Raw genomic sequence first — 25,861 nt, 5'->3', positions numbered from 1 at the left:
TGTTGGGTGGTATATTCTATATATGTCAATTAAGTCTAGGTTATTAATTGTGTTATTGAGCTCTATAGTTTCCTTATTCAACTTTTGTTTGGAAGATCTGTCCAGTGGTGAGAGAGGTGTGTTGAAGTCTCCCATGATTATTGTATGGTGGTCTATTAGACTCTTGAACTTGAGAAGAGTTTGTTTGATGAACATAGCTGCACCATTGTTTGGGACATATATATTTATGATTGTTATGTCTTGTTGGTGTATGGTTCCCTTGAGAAGTATGTAGTGTCCCTCTTCATCCCTTTTGATTAACTTTGGCTTGAAATCTATTTTATTTGATATGAGTATGGACACTCCTGCTTGTTTCCGAAGTCCATATGAGTGATATGATTTTTCCCAACCTTTCACCTTCAGTCTATGTATGTCTTTTCCTATCAAATGCGTCTCCTGAAGGCAGCATATTGTTGGGTCTTGTTTAGTGATCCATTCTGCTAGCCTGTGTCTCTTAATTGGTGAGTTTAAGACATTAACATTTAGAGTTATTATCGAGATATGGGTTGGTCTTCCAGCCATATTTGTTTATTTATGTTACTAAACATGGTTTGTTTTCCTCTTTGATTATTCCCCCCCACCTTTACTGTACTGCCTCCTGCTGTTGGTTTTCATTGATATTTTCCATTTCCTCTTCCTGTAATATTTTGCTGAGGATGTTTTGAAGAGATGGTTTTCTAGCTGCAAATTCTTTTAACTTTTGTTTATCATGGAAGGTTTTAATTTCATCTTCCATCCTGAAGCTTAATTTCGCTGGATACACAATTCTTGGTTGGAACCCCTTTTCTTTCAGTGTTTGAAATATGTTATTCCAGGATCTTCTAGCTTTCAGAGTCTGTGTTGAAAGATCAGCTGTTATCCTGATTGGTTTACCCCTAAATGTAATCTGCTTCCTTTCTCTTGTAGCTTTTAAAATTCTCTCCTTATTCTGTATGTTGGGCATCTTCATTATAATGTGTCTAGGTGTGGATCTCTTATGATTTTGCACATTCGGCGTCCTGTAGGCTTCTAGGATTTGGGATTCTGTCTCATTCTTCAAGTCTGGGAAGTTTTCTCGTATTATTTCGTTGAATAGATTGCTCATTCCTTTGGTTTGGACCTCAATACCTTCCTGTATCCCCATGACTCTTAAGTTGGGTCTCTTTATGTTATCCCATATTTCTTGAATGTTCTGCTCATGGTTTCTTAACAGCTTTGCTGAGCTGTCTATGTTCTTCTCCAGTTGAAATACTTTGTCTTCATTGTCTGATGTTCTATATTCTAAGTGTTCTACTCTGCTGGTAGTATTCTCAATTGAGTTTTTAAGTTGGTTTATTGTTTCCTGCATTTCCAGGATTTCTGTTTGTTTGTTTTTTATAACCTCTATCTCCCTGTATAATTGATCTTTTGCTTCTTGGATTTTTTTATGTAATTCATTGTCGAGGTGGTCGAAGTGGTCTTTCATTGTCTGATTTTGCTGTCTAATGTCTTCCTTGAGACTCCAGATCATCTGAAGCATGTATATCCTGAATTCTTTATCTGACATTCCATCTGCTGCAGATATTACCTCTTCTAAAGTTGAGTTGACCTGCATTGCTTGTGTTCCTTTCTTTCCTTGTCTTTTCATACTGATCGCGTTTCTTTCTGCTTGGTGAAACTGTTGTGTTATTGATTTTTCCCCCTATATATTTATATTGCTCTTGTATAGCTGCATAGTCTCCCTCGCAGGCTTTGGCGGTGGCTCTGCCCCTCCTCCAATTGAGGCAATGTGCCTACCACGCCAGGAGGCCGCTGTACCTGTACTTTCGATGGGTCTGTTCTTTCGGTGGTCACAGGTCCGCCTACCTTGCAGGCGTGAGCAGCGGCTTTGCCCCTCCGCTGGCCACTAGGCCTGTTCTGTCTGTCGGTTGCAGATCTGTCTACCTAAAGGGCGCTGGTGGCGGTTCTGCCCCTCCCCCGACCGGGGAGATGTATCTGGCGGGCCACTGGGCCTGTTTTGTCGGTGGTCACGGTTCCGCCTACCTTGCACGTGCGTGGAGCAGCTGTGTCCCTCCGAGAGTTGCTGGGCCTGACCTGCCGGTGGGTGGCAAGTGCGCCTACCTTGCAGGTGCGGGGGTGGCTCTGCCGTTCCGCGGGTCACTGGGCCTGATCTGCTGGTGAGTCGCAGGTCTGCCTACCTTGCAGGCGCCCGGTGGCTCTGCCCCTCCCCCAACCGGGGCGGGGCGATGTGTCTGGCCGGCCGCTGGGCCTGTTCTGTTGGTGGTCACAGTTCAGCCTACCTAGCAGGCACGTGGGGCAACTGTGCCCCTCCGCAGGTTTTTGGGCCTGACCTGCCGGTGGGTCGCAGGTCTGCCTACCTTGTAAGCTCGGGGGGTGGCTCTGCCGCTCTGTGTATTGCTGTGCCTGTTCTGCTGGTGGGTAGTGGGTCCGCCTACCTTGCAGGCACCCGGCAGCTCTGCCCCTCCCCCAACTGGAGCGATGTGTCTGGTGGTCCACTGGGCCTGTTTTGTCGGTGGTCCCAGTTCTGCCTACCTTGCACACGCGTGGAGCAGCTGTTTCATTAGTGCCTGGGCACACTCTCCTTGTTTGCCTCCCTCAGGCCCTAAGTTTGTAGAGCTTGGGGCTGAGAACCCCCAGCAAATTTGCTTACCTTCTGGTAGCCACGCCCCCGTATCTGGTGCAGGAGACCTCAGTTGTCAGCACTGGTGGGAGCGGTAGCTGGGAGACCCGCGCCGCGCGGCTCCCGCCGGCTCCTGCGTCAGCGCCGCCTCGGCTCCCGCCGGTTCCCGTGCCGCTGCCGCGGTTCCCGCCAGCTCCGGCCGGCTCCCGCGCCGCTCCTGCTAATTTAGAATCCGCTGGGAAGGAATCTCTTTGGCCGATCTTTGGTGACTTCCCCTCTCTGCTATGGCGGGCCCCTGGCTCCTTGCAGGAGTGACCGAAGGGAGAGGTGGAACTGGCTTGTCTCTGGTCTGACACAATCTCTGGTTTTAGATCCCAGTTCGCTAATTCATAGAGGCTTGGTTAGATTTCCTTCCCGTCCTCTCAAGGGGGGGAGCCCTTTCCCGGGTGGGCAGGGCCGTTAGCAGAGCCGGAAGGGCACGGGCCTTCTGTCGGGCCAGGCGGGGACCCTTCTGGCTGCGCTGGGCCGCCGGGGGCACCCACAGAGCCAGGCAGACGGCGCCCGCGTGGCTAAGAGCCGGGCGGGGTGACCCTTCGCAGAGCGGGCGGGCCGCCAGAAGTGCCGGGATGGTGGGAGCTGTCTGCCGGCCGGGCAGGGACCCTTCTCAACGAGCAGGGCCGCTGGGGGCGCTTGTAAAGCCGGGCGGCTGCAGCCTCGTGGCTAAGAACCAGGCGGGCGGGGTGGCTGTTTGCAGAGCAAGAGCGGAATGGCGGGAGCTGTCTGCCGGCAGGGCGGGGACCCTTCTCGCCGAGCAGGGCCGCTGGGGGCGCTTGTAAAGCCGGGTGGCTGCAGCCACGTGGCTAAGACCCAGGCGGGCGGGGTGGCTGTTTGCAGGGCAAGAGCGGGGCCGCCAAGGTAGCCGGGATGGCGGAAACTGTCTGTCGGCCAGGCAGGGACCCTTCTCGCCAAGCAGGGCCGCCGGGGGTGCTTGTAAAGCCGGGTGGCTGCAGCCGCGTGGCTAAGACCCAGGCGGGCAGGGTGGCTGTTTGCAGGGCAAGAGCGGGGCCGCCAGGGTAGCCGGGATGGCGGAAGCTGTCTGTCGGCCAGGCAGGGACCCTTCTCGCTGAGCAGGGCCGCCGGGGGCGCTTGTAAAGCCGGGCGGCTGCAGCCTCGTGGCTAAGAACCAGGCGGGCAGGGTGGCTGTTTGCAGAACAAGAGCGGAATGGCGGGAGCTGTCTGCCGGCAGGGCGGGGACCCTTCTCGCCGAGCAGGGCCGCCGGGGGCGCTTGTAAAGCCGGGTGGCTGCAGCCGCGTGGCTAAGAACCAGGCGGGCGGGGAGGCTGCTTGCCCGGCAAGAGCGGGGACGCCAGGGTAGCCGTGCTGGCGGAAGCTGTCTGTCGGCCGGGCAGGGACCCTTCTCGCCGAGCAGGGCCGCCGGGGGTGCTTGTAAAGCCGGGCGGCTGCAGCCTCGTGGCTAAGAACCAGGCGGGCGGGGTGGCTGTTTGCAGAGCAAGAGCGGAATGGCGGGAGCTGTCTGCCGGCAGGGCGGGGATCCTTCTCGCCGAGCAGGGCCGCCAGGGGCGCTTGTAAAGCCGGGTGGCTGCAGCCACGTGGCTAAGACCCAGGCGGGCGGGGTGGCTGTTTGCAGGGCAAGAGCGGGGCCGCCAAGGTAGCCGGGATGGCGGAAACTGTCTGTCGGCCAGGCAGGGACCCTTCTCGCCAAGCAGGGCCGCCGGGGGTGCTTGTAAAGCCGGGTGGCTGCAGCCGCGTGGCTAAGACCCAGACGGGCGGGGTGGCTGTTTGCAGGGCAAGAGCGGGGCCGCCAGGGTAGCCGGGATGGCGGAAGCTGTCTGTCGGCCAGGCAGGGACCCTTCTCGCTGAGCAGGGCCGCCGGGGGCGCTTGTAAAGCCGGGCGGCTGCAGCCTCGTGGCTAAGAACCAGGCGGGCAGGGTGGCTGTTTGCAGAACAAGAGCGGAATGGCGGGAGCTGTCTGCCGGCAGGGCGGGGACCCTTCTCGCCGAGCAGGGCCGCCGGGGGTGCTTGTAAAGCCGGGTGGCTGCAGCCGCGTGGCTAAGAACCAGGCGGGCGGGGTGGCTGCTTGCAGGGCAAGAGCGGGGCCGCCAGGGTAGCCGTGCTGGCGGAAGCTGTCTGTCGGCCGGGCAGGGACCCTTCTCGCCGAGCAGGGCCGCCGGGGGCCGCTTGTAAAGCCGGGCGGCTGCAGCCTCGTGGCTAAGAACCAGGCGGGCGGGGTGGCTGTTCGCCGAGCAAGAGCAGGGCCGCCAGGGTAGCCGGGATGGCGGGAGCTGTCTGCTGGCCAGGCGGGGACCCTTCTGCCGCGCTGCTCTGGGCCGCCTGCCGCTTGCAGAAGCGGCGGGTGGCCGCGGGATTGGACTCTGAGCCCGCGCTGTCGGTCAAGTTTCACTTGTCTGGGGCAAACTGTCACGTCTAATAAACTTACTAATTCTCGGCAGGTCTCCTTTCAACGGAATTTTGCTAGAAGATCCTCAGTAGGTAGAATGTAGCTGTTTTAATGGGTGTTTCTGATCCCGTTAATGTGGAGATATTGAAAGTGCTGCTTCCTCGCCGGCCGCCATGTTGGATCCCCCTTGTTGCATATGGATTCCCAGTTTTCCCAACACCATTTTTTGAAGATGCTATCCTTCCTCCATTGCATGCTTTTAGGTCCTTTATCAAATATAAGATAGTTGTCACTTTTTGGATTAGTCTCTGTGTCCTCTATTCTGTACCATTGGTCCACCCGCCTGTTTTGGTACCAGTACCATGCTGTTTTTATTACTATTGCTCTGTAATGTAGTTTGAAATCTGGTATCACTATACCACCTGATTCACATTTCCTGCTTAGAATTGCTTTTGCTATTCTGGGTCTTTTATTTTTTCATATGAATTTCATGATTGTTTTATCTATTTCTACAAGAAATGCCTTTGGGATTTTGATTGGCATTGCATTAAACCTATAGAGAGATTTTGGTAATATCGCCATTTTGATGATGTTAGTTCTGCCTATCCATGAACAGGGTATATTTTTCCATCTTCTAAGATCTTGTTCTACTTCTCTTTTTAGGGTTCTGTTGTTTTCATTGTATAAATCTTTCACCTCTTTTGTTAGGTTGATTTCCAAGTATTTTATTTTTTTTGAGGATATTGTGAATGGAGTGTTTTTCCTCATTTCCGGTTCAGAAGCTTTGTTGCTGATATACAGAAATGCCTTTGATTTATGCGTGTTGATTTTATATCCTGCCACTTTGCTGAATTCATTTATTAGTTCTAGTAGTTTTTTTGTAGACCCTTTTGGGTCTTCTAGGTATAAAATCATGTCATCCGCAAAAAGTGATAATTTAAGTTCTTTTTTTCTTATTTTTATGCCTTTAATTTCTTTCATCTGTCTAATTGCTCAGGCCAGTGTTTCGAGAACTATATTGAATAGAAGTGAAGATAGAGGGCATCCCTGTCTTCTTCCAGATTTTAGACGGAATGCCTTCAATTTTTCTCCATTCAGAATGATGCTAGCCTGAAGCTTAGCATAGATAGCTTTTACAATGTCGAGGAAAGTTCCTGTTATCCCTAGTTTTTCTAATGTTTTGAACATAAAGGGATGCTGTACTTTGTCGAATGCTTTTTCTGCATCTATTGAGATGATCATATGGTTCTTATCTTTAAGTCCATTTATGTGGTGAATAACATTTATTGATTTCCGTATATTGAAACATCCTTGCATCCCAGGGATGAATCCTACTTGATCATGGTGCACAATTTTTTGATGTGCCTTTGTATCCGATTCGCCAGAATTTTATTGAAGATTTTTGCATCTAGGTTCATCAGAGATATTGGTGTGTAGTTTTCTTTCTTTGAGGTGTCTTTGTCTGGTTTTGGATTCAGGGTGAGGTTGGCCTCATAGAATGAATTTGGCAGAGCTCCCTCTTTTTCTATTTCCTGAAATAACTTGAAAAGTATTGGTATTAATTCTTCTTTAAAGGTTTTGTAAAACTCTGCTGTATACCCATCCTGTCCTGGGCTTTTCTTGATTGGTAGTCTTTTGATTGCTTCTTCTATTTCATCCATTGAAATTGGTCTGTTTAAATTTTGTGTATCCTCCTGACTCAGTCTGGGCAAATCATATGACTTAAGAAATTTATCGATGTCTTCACTAACTTCTATTTTATTCGAATATAGGTTTTCGAAATAATTTCTAATTGTCTTCTGTATTTCTGTAGCATCTGTTGTGATATTGCCTTTTTTATCCCGTATGTTAGTAATTTGAGTTCTCTCTCTTCTTCTCTTCGTTAGCATGGCTAAGGGTCTGTTGATCTTATTATTTTTTCAAAGAACCAACTTTTAGTCTTGTTAATTTTTTCAATGGTTTCTTTTGTTTCAATATCGTTAATTTCCGCTTTGATTTTAATTTTTTCTTGCCTTCTGCTACATTTGCTGTTGTATTGCTCTTCCTTTTCTAGGGCTTTGAGATGAAGTGTGAGCTCATTTATTTGTTGGTTTTTTCTTTTTTTGAGGAATGACCTCCAGGCGATGAATTTCCCTCTTAACACTGCTTTCATTGTGTCCCATAGATTCCTATATGTTGTGTCTGTATTTTCATTTATCTCTAAGAAATTTTTGATTCCCTCCTTTATGTCTTCTGTAACCCATTGATCATTCAGTAACATATTGTTCATTTTCCATGTGATGTAGGATTTTTCCTTCCTTCTTTTATCATTGATTTCCAGTTTCATTCCATTATGATCCGAAAAAATGCATGGTATTATCTCCACCCCTTTATATTTACTGAGGGTTGCCCTATGGCATAATATATGGTCTATTTTTGAGAAGGAACCATGTGCTGCTGAGAGAAAAGTATATCCACTTGATGATGGTTGATATATTCTATATATGTCAGTTAAGTCTAGGTTATTGATTGTGATATTGAGTTCTACAGTTTCTTTATTCAACTTTTGTTTGGAGGATCTGTCCAATGGTGAGAGAGGTGTGTTGAAGTCACCCATAATTATTGTGTTGTGGTCTATTTGATTCTTGCACTTGAGGAGAATTTGTTTTATGAACGTCGCAGCACCATTATTTGGTGCATAAATATTGATAATTGTTATGTCTTGTAGGTGAATGGTTCCTTTTAACAGTACATTATGTCCTTCCTTATCCCTTTGGATTAACTTAGTCTTGAAGTCGATTGTATTCGATATGAGGATGGCCACCCCTGCTTGCTTTCGAGGACCGTGTGCGTGGTATATTTTTTCCCACCCTCTCACTTTCAGCCTGTGTATGTCTTTTCCAATCAGATGTGTCTCCTGGAGGCAGCATATTGTTGGATCTGTTTTTTTTTTAATCCATGTTACCAGCCTATGTCGCTTTAGTGAAAAGTTTAAGCCATTAACGTTTAGAGTTACTAATGACATATGGTTTGTACTGTCAGCCATGTTTGATTATTTATTCTTTTTTTAAATTTAGTTTGTTTCTCCATGATTAGCCTCCCCTCACCCTCTGTCTTTACTGAGGCACTTCCCACTGATGGTTTTCGTTGTTGTTTTTCATTTCTTTATCATGTAGGGCTTTTCTCAAGATGCTTTGTAATGCTGGTTTTCTGGCTGCAAATTCTTTTACCTTTTGTTTATCATGAAAGATTTTTATTTTGTTTTCGTATCTGAAGCTTAATTTTGCTGGATACAGAATTCTTGGTTGGCATCCATTGTCTTTCAGTGTTTGAAATACGTTATTCCAGGATCTTCTCGCTTTCAGCATCTGTTCTGAAAAATCGGTTGTTAACCTTATTGGTTTACCCGTGAATGTGATCTGCCTCCTTTCTCTTGTAGCTTTTAATATTTTCTCTTTGTTCTCTATATTGGCTATCTTTATAACAATGTGTCTTGGCGTTGGTCTACTGTGATTTTGTGTGCTCAGTGTTCTGTATGCATCTACAATTTGTATATCGTTTTTTTTTTGTTTGTTTCTGTAAAGTTTTCTGTAATTATTTCATTAAGAAGGTTACTCATTCTCTTGGTTCGAATCTCTGTACCTTCCTCTATCCTGATGACTCATAGGTTTGATTTTTTAAAATTGTCCCATATCTCTTAGATGTTTTTCTCATGATTTTTTACCAGCCTTTGTGAGTTGGCTAGACTCTTTTCAAGATGCTATATTTTGTCTTCATTGTCTGACGTTCTGGCTTCTACTTGCTTCACTCTGTTAGTGATACTCTCAATTGAGTTTTTAATTTGGTTTATCGTTTCTTTAATTTCTAGAATTATTGTTTGATTTTTTTTTAATAATCTCTATCTCCTGATAAAGATGCTTTACTTCTTCTTTTATCTGTTTATGTAATTCATTTTCAATGTGTTCTTTCACTGCTTGGATTTGCTGTCTCGTATCCTCTTTAAGGTTCCATTCCATCTGTCTAAGGTGTTCCTTGAGTTCTTTATATGACCATTTTTCTGGTGACTCTAGGTCCTCCTGAATATTTAGGCTGTCCTTCATTGTTTGTACTCCCTTTCTTCCTTGCTTTTTTATGATGCTCATATTACTTCTTGTTCTGTTTGATTGCTGGGTTACTGTTTACTCTTATAAATTAATTTGATGCTTGGGAGAAAAGATATTAGAAGGGAGGGGAAGAAGTCACTTCCGGTAGCCACGCCTCTGGTATCTGGTGCAAGAGACCTCAGTTGTCAGCACTGGTGGGAGCAGTAGCCGGGAGTTCCACACCAGGAGTCCCACGCCACTCCTGATTCTCTTGGTCTGGCTATCGTGCTCACGGGAGAGCTGGGAGGGGCCCTTAAGGTTTCCCCACTGTGTGGAGAGGAATGGCTAGGGGATTACACACCTGTCGTCGCTGGTTTCAGTGAAGTTCTCTCCTCCGCCCGTCACGTCAGTTCTCTGCCATGGTTGTATCCCATGCAAATGGTGACCGTTCGTTCCCTTTGCCGGGTGACCAATGCAATGGGTGGGACCTGAGTGACTCTCTCCCAAGCCCCATTTCAATCCTGTGGCCACTGCCTATGAAGGCTCGGTTGGCTTTTACCTCTGTAAGTTAGAAGGGCCAACCATTTATTTCAGCAGGATCGTTAGTGCTGAGTCATGAAAAGGAGGCGAACCTGAGCTTGAATGCAGCCGATCCAGGCTCGGTGTGTGTTCTCCCCGGTTTCTTTAGCACTGAGCCTGAGTAATTTGTCTGCGAGACGTAGGCGAATGGCAGTTTCTGCGGATTCTTTAGCCCTGAGCCAGAGCAGTTCTGGGAGCCGGAATTTGGCCGCTCCGGGCTCGGTGTATTTTCTGCTAGGAGCAAGCTCCCATAAGCAGTTTCTGCAGGTTCTTTAGCACTAAGTCTGAGTGGTTTGTCTGCGAGATGCAGGCGAATGGCAGTTTCCATGGGTTCTTTAGCCCTGGACCAGAGCAGTTCCGGGAGCCAGCATTCGGCCGTACCGGGCTCAGTGTATGATCTGATAGGAGCAGGCTCCAAGAAGCAGTTTCTGTGAGTTCTTTATCACTGAGCCTGAGGAATTTGTCTGTGAGACACAGGCAAATGGCAGCCTGATATTACCTGTTCTATACCTGAAAGAGCTGCGATCAGTTGAAAACAGGGATGGTGACGTCAGCTCTCCAAGATGGTGGCCGCTGGCTTCCTCTGTGATCTGACTGGTGTGGAGAACCGAATTGGACCACTTTCTACCCCCGTCTCAAACCCAGAATTCAGCTCTGAGTACAGTAAATGCACAGCTGGCAGGAGCCTACAGAATCAGCAGCGCTGTATCTTTGCGTTGCTATCTTGTTTCCCAGCACACACCGCAGACTCTAGCCGCAGGACGATTTGCTGAATAAGCAGCGTGACCCTTTGTGCGGACAAATCTCTCCCGTTTGAGCCCCAGTAGCTGATCCTCATGCGATGGAAATCCTTCCTCTAGGTATTGGAGCATGCCAATTTTGCTGGAAATTCCTAACAAGTTAGCTTTTAGCCATTCTACCTTGTCAATCTCCTGCTCAGTGACGCGGTACACGGGGATGATGCACTCCCTTCGCCACCATCTTCCACCAATTCAAGAATAACTCTTAACCTAATCCATACTCTAAACCTGCCCCTAGACATAACTGTAGTCCTAATTCTGTCTTTAACATTAACCGTAACCCTAACCAGAACACTGACACTGACACTAACATCAACGCTAACTCTACACATCACCCTAACCATAAACCTAACCGTAAAACTACAATTAGACATAACATTGACCACACAACCAGCCCTAATCATAACACTATTTCTTACATTAGCCATAAATCTAAGCTATCCAAAAACCTAGCCGTAATCCAAGCCCAACTGTAGTTTTAACCCTAAAATTAACCCTAACCATAACCCTAGCTCTAGCCCTAATTCTAAACCTAAACCTAGACCTAATCTTAACCATAACCCTAGCCATAACACTAGCTCTAACCCTATCCATTACCCCAAGGGTAACCCTAACTCTTTATGCTAACCCTATTGGAACCCTAATGCTACCCCTAACATTAACCCTATCCATTAACCTACACTTAACCTGAACCCTAAACCTAACCTTATCATTACCCTATCCCTAACTCTAATGATTATTCAATCCCTATCTCTAAACCTAAACCTAACATAAACCATGACCCTGACCCTGACTTTAATAATACTCCTAGCTCTAAACCTGATGCGAAAAATAAACCTAATCCTTACATAAGACATAGCCATAAACCTAACCCTAAAACTATCCCTAACATAACCCTAGACCTGACATTAGCCCTAGCTCTAATTCTGGCCCTAACCCTAACACAAACTTTAGCTCACAGCCTATCCAAAAACCTCACTTTAATCACAACCCTAACCCTTAACCTATACCTAACATTTTCCTTAGCCATAAAACTAGCTATAATTACATACCTTACCCTAAACCTAATCCTAACCCTAACTGTAACACTAAACCTAGTCCTAAATTTAGGCCTAACTCTAACCCCAAACCTAGCCCTAATTCCATCCCTAATTTAGACCTATCCCTTACCCTAACCCTAACCTTATCCCTATCATCACCCTAATCCTAGCTCTAAATTAGTTCTAACCCTAGCTCTATCCTTAGTCCTAGCTCAAACCTTACTCTAAATCTAACTCTAACCCTAAGCCTAAACCTCAAAATAACACTAGCCCTAACCCTAATGCTAATCCTAAATCTAGCCCTAAACCTACTGCTAACCCTAAAACAAAACCGAGTCATAGCCCTAACCCTATATCTTAAATTAAACGAAACCTTAACCCTATACCTAGCCCTAAACCTTTCCATAATTCTAGGTCTACCCTTAACCCCAAAACTAACCCTGACCCTGACTCTGACCCTAACACTAACCCTGGTTCTAAACATCATCATAAACGTAAACCTAACCCTAACACTAGACCTAGCCCTAACCATATAACTAGTGCTAAACATAATCCTACTTCATATATTAGCTCTATCTTAACCCTATCCCTAAACTTACACCAAACCTAGCCTTAATCTGAGTCTTAAACTCTAAATTTAAACCTAACACTAACCCAAACACTACCCTTAATCCTATAATAACCATAGCCCTAACCTTAGGTGTAACCCTATACAATACCCTATGATAACCCTAACCCTTATGCTAACCCTTGGCCTAACACTAACCTTGTCAATTAAAGTAAACCAAACGTAAACCCTAAAACTAACCTTGTAATTAGCCTAACCCTAAGGAATGCTAATTTGAGCCTAAATCTAAACCCTATTTGAACCCAAACTCTAACCTTGACCCTGACCCTAAAAATAATCCTAGATCTAAGTCTTACCCTTTTCCTATCCCTAATACACTGGACCAAGCCATAAACCAAAAACTAAATCTATCCTAACTGTAACCCTAGACCTGACATTAGCGTTGCCCCTAATGTTATCCCTAGCCCTAAAACATACCCTAGTCCTCACCCTAGCCCTAAATCTAAACTTAATTATAATTCTAACAATAACCCTAGCCCTAATCCTAATACTTAACCCTCACCCTAGCCCTAGCTATAACCACATCCCTTATCCTAAACGTAACTCTAACTCTAACCTTAACCCTAGTCGTAACCCTTGACCTATCCTTAGCCCAAGCACTAACCCTAGATGGAAACCTAACTCTAAATCTATCCCTAACTCGATGTCTATGCCTTACCATAAAAATAGCCCTAACCCTAATACTAATCCTAAAAATAGCCTTAACCCTTGCCCTAACACTAACCCTATCTGTAATTTAGCCCAATCTCTATCCCTAACTGTAACCCTAGCCCAAAGACTAACTCTAACTCTCACACTAGTCTGATCACTCATTCTAACCCTATCACTTCCTGGAACTTTAACCCTAGCCATAACCCTAGTGTTTACCCTTGCCTGTCCTTAGCCCTAGCACTAACCTTAGATCATAATCTAACTCTAAATCTAACCCTAACCCGAAGCCTAATTCTACCATAACCCTAGCCCTAACCATAACACTAATCCAAAGAACTAGCCCTAATCCTTGCCCTAGCCCCCCCCAAAAAAAAACCCAAGCCATAGCTCTAACCCTAAAGCTTAAACTAAACCAAACCCTCACCATAAACCTACCCTAACCTTAGCCCTAATTTAAGTTTTAAGCCGAACCCTAAAAATAACCCTGACCCTATGAAACTAACACTAATCCTAGCTCTAAACATCACTCTAACCCTAAAACTAACCCTAACACTAAACCTAGCCCTAATCTTAACCCTATCATTATCCTAACCCTAACCCTAATGCTAATGATTTCCCTAAATTTAAACTATAACCTATCCCAACTCCTAACCCAGACATTCACCTTAATAATATCCCTAAACCTAAACCTGACCCTAACCCTAACTCTAACCCTTATACTAGACATAGTCATAATCCTAACCCTAAAACTATCTTTAAACATAATTTTAGACCTGATTTAGATGTACTCCTAATACTAGCCCTAACCATACAACAAATTCTAGCCCTCATTCTAGCCCTAAATCTAGCCTTAATCATAACCCTAACCCTAACCATAGCCCTAACTCTATTTCTAACACTAGCCCTAACCCTTGCTCTAAACCTACCCATTACTCTAAACCTTACCCTAACCCTATTGGTAACCCTAGCCTTAACCTTAACCCTAAACAGAAAACTAACCCTAGACTTAACCCTAAACCTAACACTTGATAAAGCCCTTATCATAGCTCAAACCCTAATCTTTAATGTAAACCTAAACATAACCATGGCCCTAACCTTAACCCTGAATCTAAATCTAACTCTAACCCTAACCTTAACCCTGAACCTAAACCTAGCCCTAACCCTAACCCTAAAACTAAATCTAACCCTATTCATTGCACTAACCCTAACCCTAGTGATAACCCTAGACCTAACCCTAACCCTAACCCTAAACCTACCATAATCATATTCCTAGACCTATACCAGAACCTAACCCTTGCTCTAGCCCTAACCATAGCTCAGAACATAACTCTTACACTAAACATAACCTTAACCCTAACCCTAGTTCTAACCCTCACCCGAACCCTAACGCAAGACATAATCCTAACCAAAACTCTAGCCCTAACCTTAGCTCTAACTGTACCCATTACCCTTATCATACCCCTTACCCAAATGCTAACCCTAGGCCTAACCCTAACCCTATTGCTAACCCCAACACTACCAATTACCTTAAACCTAACCTGAACACCAAACGGAATGCTATCATTACCCTAACCCTAATCCTAATGCTAATTGGAGCCCTAACTCTGAACTCAAACCTAAACCAAACCAAATTAGGCCTAGGGTTAGGGTTAGGGTTATGATTAGGCTATAATAAGGGCTAGGTTAAGAGCTAGGATTTTTGTTACAGTTAGGACTGACCTTGACCCTAATAATTTCCCAAGATATAAATCTGACCCTTACCCTAAACCTAATCCTTACACTAGACCTAGTCAAAAACCTAACACTAAAACTATCCCTAACCATAAGATTAGACCTGATATTAGTGCTAGACATAATCTTAGCCCAAACCCTAAAAAAATCCTAGCCCTTATCCTAGCCCTAATTATTCCCTAATCATAACCCTAACCCTAAACCTAGGCCTAATGCTAACACTAACCCTAGCCCTAATCTTAGCCCTAATTTAGCCCTATCCCTAACCTAACTCTAAGCCTAGCCCTAAGACTAAGTCTAACTCTCATGCTAGTCCTAAAACTAGTTCTAACACTATCCCTTAACAGAACCCAAATCCTAGCCCTAACCCTCAGCCTAACTCTAGCCATTTACTTAGCCTTTGCCCTAATCCTAGATCTAAACCTAACTCTAAATCTAACTCTAACCCTAAGATTAAACCTCAACTTTATACTAAACCTAACCCTAACCCTAACCCTAAAGCTATACGTAAAATTAGTTTTTACTCTAGTCTTAGCTTTAATACAAAACTGAGCCATATCCCTAAACCTAACCATTAACCTAGACCAAGGCAAAACCCCACACCTAGCCATAACCTGAACCCTCATTTGAGTTATAAGCCAAATCCTAAAATTAACCCTGAACCTTACTCTGATCCTAAAACTAACTTTAGATTTAAACATCAACCTAAACAAAAACCTAAACCTAACACTAGACCTAGACCTAACCCTAACCCTAATTGTAACCCTAGTACTTACATTAGCTGAAAACCCTAAACCTAGCTCTAACTTAACCCAAAACCTAGCTCTAATCCAAGCTTTAATCCCAGCATTAACCTCAACCATAAACTTAACATTAAACTTAGCACTAATAAAAATTATAACACTAGCCCTAATCCTCGCTCTAACCCTATTCATTATCCGAACCATAATCCTAACCCTAATGCTAACCCAATGCCTAAATCTAACCCTATCCCTAATCCAAAACCTATCCATTACCTTAAACCTAATTTGAAACCTAAACTTAGTCCTATCAGTACCCTAATCCTAATCTTATGCCAATTTTAGCCCTAATTATAAACCTTAACCTATCCCAAACACTAATCATGACCCTGACTCTAATAATACCCTTAGCTCTATATCTGACCCTAACCCTAAACCTAACTCTTAAACCAGATATAGACATAAACCTAACCCTAAAACTATTTTTAAATGCAATGCTGGACCTGAAATTAGCCCAAACCCTAATCCTAGCCCTAAACCTAGACTTAATCCTAACCCAAACCATAACACAAGTTTTTACCCTAATTCTAACCCTAACCTAGCTCTAAACCTAGCTAAAACCCCATCCCGTACCCTAAAACTAACCATAACTCTAAACTTAAAAATAACCCCAAATCTCACCCTAATTCTTGCTCTATCACTAGGCCTAACACTAACGCTAAGCCTATCGCTAATCTTAGCCCTGATTTAAACCTATCTCAACCCTAACCCTAGCCCTAAGACTTAGCCCTCACCCTAGTTCTATTCTTAGCCCTAGACATGACCCTAGATCTAAACCTGTCTATATCTAAACATAACTCTAAATTTAACTGTAACCACAAGCCTAAACCAAACCCAAAACTAGCTTAAAAATGTAATGCTGATCCTAATACTTGCCTACCCCTAACCCTAGCTATAAAACAAAACCAAGCCATAGCCCTAATCTTAACCCTTAACCCAGCCAAACCATAACCCTACACTTAGCCTTAAACCTAACAATAAAAGTAACCCTAAGCCTAAACTTAACCCTAATTCTAACAAACACCATAGCCCTAAATGTACCTCTATCCCCATTGCTTACACTAAACCGTAATTCTACCAGTAACCCTAACCCTAACACTAACCCCAACTCTAAAGCTAACACAAACTCAAATCCTAAACTGAAACTAAAGCTAACCCTAATCCTAACCCTACAAGTAACCCAAACACTAAATATAACCCTAACCCTAAACCTAAAACTAATCCTAAATTTATCCCTAAACCTAACACTATACCTACCCTTAAAGCTAACCCTATCCCTAACACTAACAATAACCTTAAACGTAACCCTAGCACTATCACTAATCCTTACACTAACCCTTAAGCCAACACTTACCGAAAGCCTATCCCTAACCCTAAACCTAACACTAATTCTAACCATAATATTAACACTAACCCTAACCTTAACACTAACTTGACCCTAACCTAACACTAAAACTATTCCTAACACTAATCCTAACTCTTGTCCTAACAATAACTTTAACCCTAACTCTAACCCTATCACTAAGACTAAACCTAAACCTAACCCTAAAAATAACACAAACCCTATCCCTAACCCTAACGCAAACACCAAACAAACGCTAAACTTAACCCTAACCATAACCATAACCATAACTCTAAACCTAACGGTAACACTAACACTAAGCATAACCGTAACCCTAACCTTAAATCTAACCACAATTCTATCCGTGAACCTAACCATAACCCTTAAACTAACCCTAACATAAATGGTAACCTTATCCCTATTCCTAGCACAAACCCAACCCTATTACTAAAACTAAGGCTAACCCGAACACTAAACCTAATTCTAACACTAAACCTAACCCTAAAACTAACTATAATAGTAACACTAAACCTATCCCTAATCATAGCAGTATTTATAAGCTTAAACTAACCCTAAACTTAACCCAAACCCTTATCTAGCAGTAACACTAAACCCAACCCTAACTGTATCCCTAACACTAATCCTAAACCTAAACCTAATGCAAAACCTAACATTAATCCTAAACCTAACCCTAATACTAACCGTAACCCTAACTCTAACACTAACCCTAATCCTAACCCTAACACAAACCCTTAACCTAACACTAACCCTAACCCTAACTCTAACCCTAACCCTAACACTAACCCTAAACCTATCACTAAACCTAACACTTTCCCTAAACCTAAACCTAACCATAAACCTAACACTAACACTAACACTTAGCCTGACAATAATCATAACCCCAAACTTAACACAAACATAAACCCTAACCATAACAATAACCCTAACCCTAACCTTAACCCTTAAATAACTGTAATTCTAAACATTACCCTAATCATAAAACTAACACTAACCCTAAACCTAAATCTAACCTTAACCCTAACATTAAACCTAACCGTAATCCTAACACTAAAACTAAAACTAACACAAACCCAAACACTAACTCTCACCCTAACACTAACACTAACCTTAACATTAACCCTAAAACAAACCCTAAACCTAATCCTAACACTAAACCAAACCCTAAATCTAACTCTAATACTAAACCTAAACTAAACCGACCCTAACCCTAATACTAACTCTAACCCAAACCCTCCCCTAACAGTAGACATAACACAAACCTTAAGACTAACCTTAACACTAAGCCTAACCCTAACCCTAACACTAACCCTAAATATTACCCTAAAAATAATACAAACGCTAATGCTAACCCTAAACCTAACTCTAACCTTAAACCTAACCCTAACTCTAACCCTATACCTAACACTAAACTTAATTCTAACCCTAACCCTAAATCTAACCGTAAAAATATTACAAACGCTAACGCTAACCCTAAACCTAACCCTAACGTTAAAACTAACCCTAACCCTAACCATAACCATAACACTACCCCTGAACCCAACCCTACCCCTCGCACTAAACCTAAACCTAATGCTTATCTTAACCATAAGCCTAACCCAAAACAAAACCATAACCTTAACCCTAACACTAAGAGTAACGCAAAACCTAAAACAAACGCTATACCTAAACTTAAACCTAACCCTAACACTAATCCTAATCCTATAACTTTCCCTAACCCTAACCCTAACCCTAATTTTAATCGTAATCCTAACCCGAAACCTAACCCGAAACCTAAACATAACACAAATCCTAACCCTAAACTTAACCCTAACCGTAACAAAACCCTAACCCTAACCCAAACACTATCACTAACTCTAACACTAACTCTAAACCTAAGCATAACCGTAACACTAATCCTAACCCTAATTCTAAAAATAACTCCAACATAACCCTAACCTTAACCTTAACACTAATCCTAACCCTAACACTAATTCTAAAAATAATTCTAACATAACCCTAATCCTAAAACTAACACTAACCCTAAACCTAAATCTAACCTAAACCTTAACACTAAACCTAACTGTAATCCTAACACTAAAATCTAAATCACCCTAAATCTAACCCTAAACAAAACACTAACCCTAAACTTAAACCTAGTACTACCCCTAACATTAACCTTAAAACTAATACTAACCCTGAAACTATCCCTAACCCTTATCCTTATGCTAAACCTAACACTAAGAGTAAAACTAACTCTAATTGTAATCCTAACCCTAAACCTAAACCTAACCCTAAACCTAACAAAAACCCTAACCCTAAAAATGACCCTAACCATAACAAACCCTAACCCTAACCATAATTCAAACCCCTCCCTAACCCTAAGATTAACCCTAAACCTAAACCTAAGCTAACACTAACCTTAACCCTAACCCTATTTCTAACAATAACCTAAACCTAACCCTAACTCTAATGCTAACCTGATCCTAACACTATCAGTAACCCTAACCCCAACCTAACCATTAACCTAACCTTAATCCTAACCATAACCCTATCACTAAATTAACAATAGCCCTAAACCTAACACTAACCCTAACCGAACACTAATCCTAACCCTAAAACTAACCCTAAATTTAACACTAAACCTAACCAAATCCCTAACCATGAATCTAAAAGTAAACCTAACCATAAAACTAACGCTAATTTAACCTAACACAATCTTTACCATGAAACCTAACCCTAACACTAACCCTAATATTAAACCAAACCCTAACACGAACCCTAAACATAATCCTGACCCTAACACTGAACATAACCCTAACACTAACCCTAACACTTTCCCTAATACTAACCCTAACCCTAAACCTAACCATTTCACTGACCCTAAACCTAACGCTAACCCTAATACTAACCCTAAACCTAAACCTAACCCTTTCACTGACCCTAAACCTAACACTAACCCTAAAATTAATTCTGACCCTAACACTAACCATAACACTAACCCTAACAGTAACCCTAACCCTAACAGTAACCCTAACCCTAAACCTAACCCTTTCACTGACCCTAAACCTAATGCTAACCCTAACCATAACACTAAAACTAAAACTAAACCCAACCCTAACACTAACCCTAACCTTAAACTTATCCCTTATCATAACACTCTCCCTAACCATAACCCTAATCTTAATATGAACCCTAAACCTATCCCTTTCTCTGAACCTAACACTAACCCAAAATGTAACGCTAACCCTAACATTAACCCTAACCATAACACTAACACTAATACTAAACAAAACACCAACCCTAACACTAACTCTATCCCTAACTCTAACACATACACTAACCCTAAAATAACACTAATATGTAACACTAAACACTAACAATAACCTAACCCTAACCCTAACCCAGAACACAATGCTTACCCTAACCTTAAGCTAACCCTAAAGGTAACCCTAACCCTGACACTAACTTTAAGCCTCACTTTATCCCAACCTGCAACCTAATATTAACCCTAACCCAAACAATAAACCTAACCCTAACCCTAAGCATAACCCTAACCATAACACTAACTTTAATACTAATGCTAACCCTAACCCTAACACTAAATATAACCCTAAACCAAAACCTAAACCTAATACTAACCCTAACTTAACCCTAACCCTAAACATAAACCTAAACTAACACGAACTTTAACCTTAATCCTAACATGAACCATAATCCTAACCCTATCCTTTATTTAACTTAAAACCTATCCCTAACACTAAAACTAATCTTAACCCTAATCCTTACCCTAACCATAACTCTAAACCTAAACCTAACTATAACTCTAACATAAGCCTAACTCTAAATCTAAGTCTAACTCAAATCCTAGCCTTTGTCATAACCTTAACCATAACGCTAACTGTAATCTCAACACAAACCCTAACCCTAAAGTTAACATTAACATAAACACTAAACCTAAAACTACTCTAACCCCAATTCAAATACTAACACTAACTTTAACCTTAAACCAAATCCTAACCTAACCCTAACCATTATTGTAACACTAACATGAACTCTAAACTTAACCCTAACCCTAACACAAAATTTTACCCTTCCCTAACCCTAACACTATCTGTAACCCTAACATTAACCATAACCCTAATACTAACCCTAAGAGTAAACCTAACACAACCCCACACCCTAATCCTAAATCAAACCCAAATGCTAACCCTAACCCTAACACAAACTTTAACCCAAACCACAACACTATCCCTAACCTAAACATAACCCTAACCCAAACCCTTACCTAACACTATCCCTACCCTAAACCTAACACTAACACTAACCCAAACCCTAACACTTATCCTAACACTAACCCTAATCTTAACACTAACCCTAAACCTAACCATAACCCTAACCCTAACAGTAACAATAACATTAACCTTAAACCTAACACTAATATTAAACTAACCCTAACACAAACCCTACACTAACTCTAAATCTAACCATAATCTTAACCGTAAACATAACCTTACCTCTAACCTAAACCCAAACACAAACCCTAAATCTAACACAAACACTAACTCCAAAACTAACACTAACCCAAATCCTAATGCTAACTCTAACTGTAACCCTAACTCTAAATCTAACAATAACCTTAAACTGAAACCTAAATCTAATTCTATCCTTAACACAAACTCTAACCATAACCCTAGACTTAACCTAATAATAACCCTAAAGTTAACACTAAACCTAATCCTAACTGTAACTCTAAACTCAACTATAAACATAACCCTTACCCCAACCCTAACCATAACTTTAACTCTAACCCTAACACTAATCCTAAACCTAAAGCTAACACTAAAGCTAACCCTGACCCTCACACAAACCCTAACTCTACCCTAACCCTAACACTATACCTAAACCTAAATAGAAACCTAAACCCAACATGAACGGTATCCCTAAACCTAACTCTAACACTAAACCTATCCCTAATCATAAACTTAACCCTAAACCTAATTCTAACAAAAGCCTAAGCCCAACCCTAACCCTAACCCTAACACTAACCCTAAGAGTAACCCTAACCTAATTCTAAACCTAACCATAAATTTAACCCTAATCCTAATCCTAACCATAACCTTAAACTTAATCTTAACCATAACCCTAACACAAACCCTAACACAACCCTAACATTAACTCTAATGCTAACCCTAACCCTAAAACTAACACTAACAGGAACTCTCACTCTAACCCTAAGCCTAACCCTATCCCTAACACTATAAAAAACACTAATCCTAAACCTAACACTAACCTTGACCCTAACCATAACCCTAATCTTAACTGTAACCCTAGCTCTAACCAAAATTCTAATCCTAACACAAACTCTAACACTAACCCTAACATTAACCATAATCCTAAACCTAATCCTAACCCTAACACTAATCCTACCTTTAACTGTAAACCTAATAATAAACCTAACCATAATCCTAACAATAACACTAATGCAAACCCTAAACCTTACCAAATCCTATCACTAACCTGAACCGTAATCCTAACTGTAACCCTAACACTAACTGTATCCCTAATCCTAACTCTAAGTCTAATCCTACCACTAACCCTAACCAAATCACAAACCCTAACCTAACCTTAAACCTAACCCTTTTCCTAATTCGATTCCTAACCCTAACCCTAACACTAACCCTAACCCTGAACCTAACCCTAACCCTAACCCTATCACTCACTTATTCCTAACCCTAACCTTACACTAACACTAACCCTATCCCAAACACTAACCCAAAACCTAACTATATCCCTAACCCAAACACTAACTCAAATTCTAACACTAACTCTAACACTAACCCTAATCCTAACCAAAACCCTAATCATAACACATAGCCTTACACTAACCCTAACATTAACAGTAACCCTAAACCTAACCCTAAACCTAACGCTAACACTATCCCTAACCTTAACTCTAAACCTAAAACAAACACTATTTCTAAGCCTAACTCTAACATGAAAAATAATCCTAGCCCTAGGCCTAAGAGAAATTCTCATTCTAGCCTTAAACATAGCCTTAATCCTAACCCCAGACCCTAAAGTAATTCTAAATCTTGCCCTAGCCCTAAACCTAGTTATAACCCCATCCCTTCCCCTAACCATAACCCTAAATCTAACATTAACCCTAACCTTAGATCTAACCATAGGCCTAAACCTAACACTCACCCTACCCTAAATCTAGACCTAATTTAGCGCTAAATCTAAACCTAACCCTAACCATAACCCTAACTGAATTCTAACCCTAGGCCTAACCCTCACCATAGCCCTAACTTAACCATTACCCTAACCTTAACTGTAGCTCTAATACAATCTGTTACCCTAACCAAAACCATAACCAAATTCTATTCCCAGTCCTAAATCTATCCCTATCCCTAACCCTAAACCTGTTCATTACTCTAAATCTAATCTTAACCCTAAACCTAACCATATCCATTATTCTAACCCTAATACTAACCCTAATGCTTATTTAAGCCCTAAGCCTAATCCTTAACCTAACCCATACCCTAACACTGACTCTGACCCTAATAATACCACTAGCTGTAAACCAAATTCTTACCCTTAACCTAACACTAACAATAGACCTGGCCATAATCCTTACCCTAAAACTATACCTAAACATAACCCTTGTCCTAACATTAGCCCTATCCCTATTCTAGTCCTAAACCTAAAAAACTCCTAGTCCTAATCCTATCCCTAAACCTAGGTTTAATCCTAAACCTAACATTAACACAAGCCCTAACTCTAATTTTATGCCTTGCCCTAGCCCTAAATGTAGCTGTAACATCATACCTTACCCTAACCCTAACACTAAACCTAACCCTAACCATAAACGTAGGCCTAAACCTACCACTAACCATAGTGCTAATCCTAGCTCTAATTTAGCCCTAACACTAAACCTAACACTATCCGCAGCACTAAGACTAACTCTAACACTTGCCCTAGTTCTATACCTAGTTCTAAAACTATACCTTACCATAACCCAAACCCTAATCCTATCTCTAGCCTCAATCCTAACCCTGTCACCTTAACCCTAAACCGAACCCTAACACTACCTCTACTAGTAAACTTATACCTAAACCTAACAGTAATCCTAGCACTAGACCAAACCTAATCCTTAATAGAGTCATACATCTAGACCTAGACCTAAACAAAAACCTAACCCTAACACTAGACTTATCCATAACTTGGACCCTAAAACTAGCCACAACCACATTCCTGCTTTTCATTACCCAAAGCCCTAACATTAGCCCTAAACATTATACAAAACCTAGCCATTATCCTAGACCTCAACCTAGCCCTAATCATAACCCTCACCATAACCTTAGACCTAACCCTAATGATAACCCTCACCTTAGCCCTAACCCTAGATCAAACTCTAATTCTTAGCCTAAAGATAACCCGAAAACCAAAATATAACCCTACCCCTGACTCAAGCCCTAACCCTCGCCCTTTCCCTAACCCTAACTCAAATGCCTACATTTACCCTAAACCTAACCCTAACATTATCCCTAAGCCTAACCCTAACCCTAATCCTAACCTTAACACTAGCCCTAACCTTAGCTCTAACCCTAAACATTACGCTAAAGAAAAGCCTAACTGAAATGCTAACCCAAGGCCTAATGATAACCCTAAGATTAACACTAAAGCTATCCATTACTCTAAACCTAACTGAAACCATAAACCTAATTTTATCCATTACTCTAACCCTAACCCTAACCCTAACCCTAACCCTAACCCACTGCTAATTCAAGCATTAACCCTAAATCTTAACCTAAAACAACGGTACCCAGACCCTGACCCTAATAATACACCTAGCTCTAAATTGACCCTTACACTAGACATAGCCATAACCTAACACTAAAACTAATACTAACCATAAACCTAGACCTAACATTAGCCGGAGTCTTATTCCTTGCCGTAGCCCTAAAACAAACCCTCAGCCTAGCCTTAAACCTAGTCTTAATCCTAACTCACATTTTAACCTTAGGCCTACCCTAATTCTAACCCTCACCCTAGCCCTAAACCTAGCTATAACTATATCCTTTCCCTTAAACATAATCCTAAACCTAGCACTAACACTAACCCCTAACCCTAGGCCTAAACCTAACACTAACCCTAGTGCTAATCCTAGCCCTAATTTAGCCATAACCCTAAACATACCCCTAACCTTAGCCCAAAGACTAACTAAAACTCTCACCCTAGCCCTATTTCTAGTTCTTAGCTTATCTGTTACCATAACCCTAACACTAGGCCTAAACTTAGCCCTAACCCTAGCCATAGCCCTAAACCTAGATCTAATCATAACAATAAATCTAAGCCTAAACTTCACTCTACCACTAGCCCTAACACTATCGCTAATGATTAAACTAGCCTTAACCCTAGGCCTAGTTCTAAAACATTACTGAGCCATAGCCCTATTCCTAAACCAAGCCTAACCTTAACCCTAGACCTGATATTTGCCCTATCCCTAGCCCTAATCTTAGTTCTAAGCCTAGCCTTAATCTTATTCCTGATATTAACCCTAGCTCTAACCCTAATTTTATCCCTTGTCCTAGCACAAAACATAGCTGTAATACTAACCTTAACCCTAACCCTAAACATAGGCCTAAACCTAACACTAAACCTAGAACTAATCCCAGACTTAATTTAGCCTTAACAGTAAACCTAACCCAATCCATATCCCTAAGACTAACTCTAACTCTCTCCCAAGCCCGATCCCTAGTTCTAAACCTATCCCTTACCATAACCCCAAACCTAGCCCTATCCCTAGTCCCAACCTTAGCTCTAACCTTTGCCATACCCCTAAACCTGAATCAAACCCTAAACTTAAGCCTAAATCTCACCCTAACACTAGCCCTAACACCAATGCTAATTTGAAAACTAGCCATTATTTTACCCTATCCTTAAAACAAAACCGACCATTACCCTAACTTTTAACCTAAACCAAACCCTAACCCTACACCTAGCTCTAAAACTAGCCCTAATTTGATTCCTAACCATAACCCTAGAAATGATCCTGACTCTCACTTGGGCATTAACACTAACCCTAGCTCTAAACATTGCCTTAATGCTAATCCAAGAACCAGCTCTAATAAGAAACCAAGTTCTTTTATTAGCCGTAGTCCTAATGCTA

Source organism: Callospermophilus lateralis, chromosome 18 (genome assembly GCF_048772815.1).
Source record: "Callospermophilus lateralis isolate mCalLat2 chromosome 18, mCalLat2.hap1, whole genome shotgun sequence".
In the NCBI taxonomy this organism is placed as follows: Eukaryota; Metazoa; Chordata; class Mammalia; order Rodentia; family Sciuridae; genus Callospermophilus; species Callospermophilus lateralis.
Note: the sequence above shows the minus strand (reverse complement) of the source record.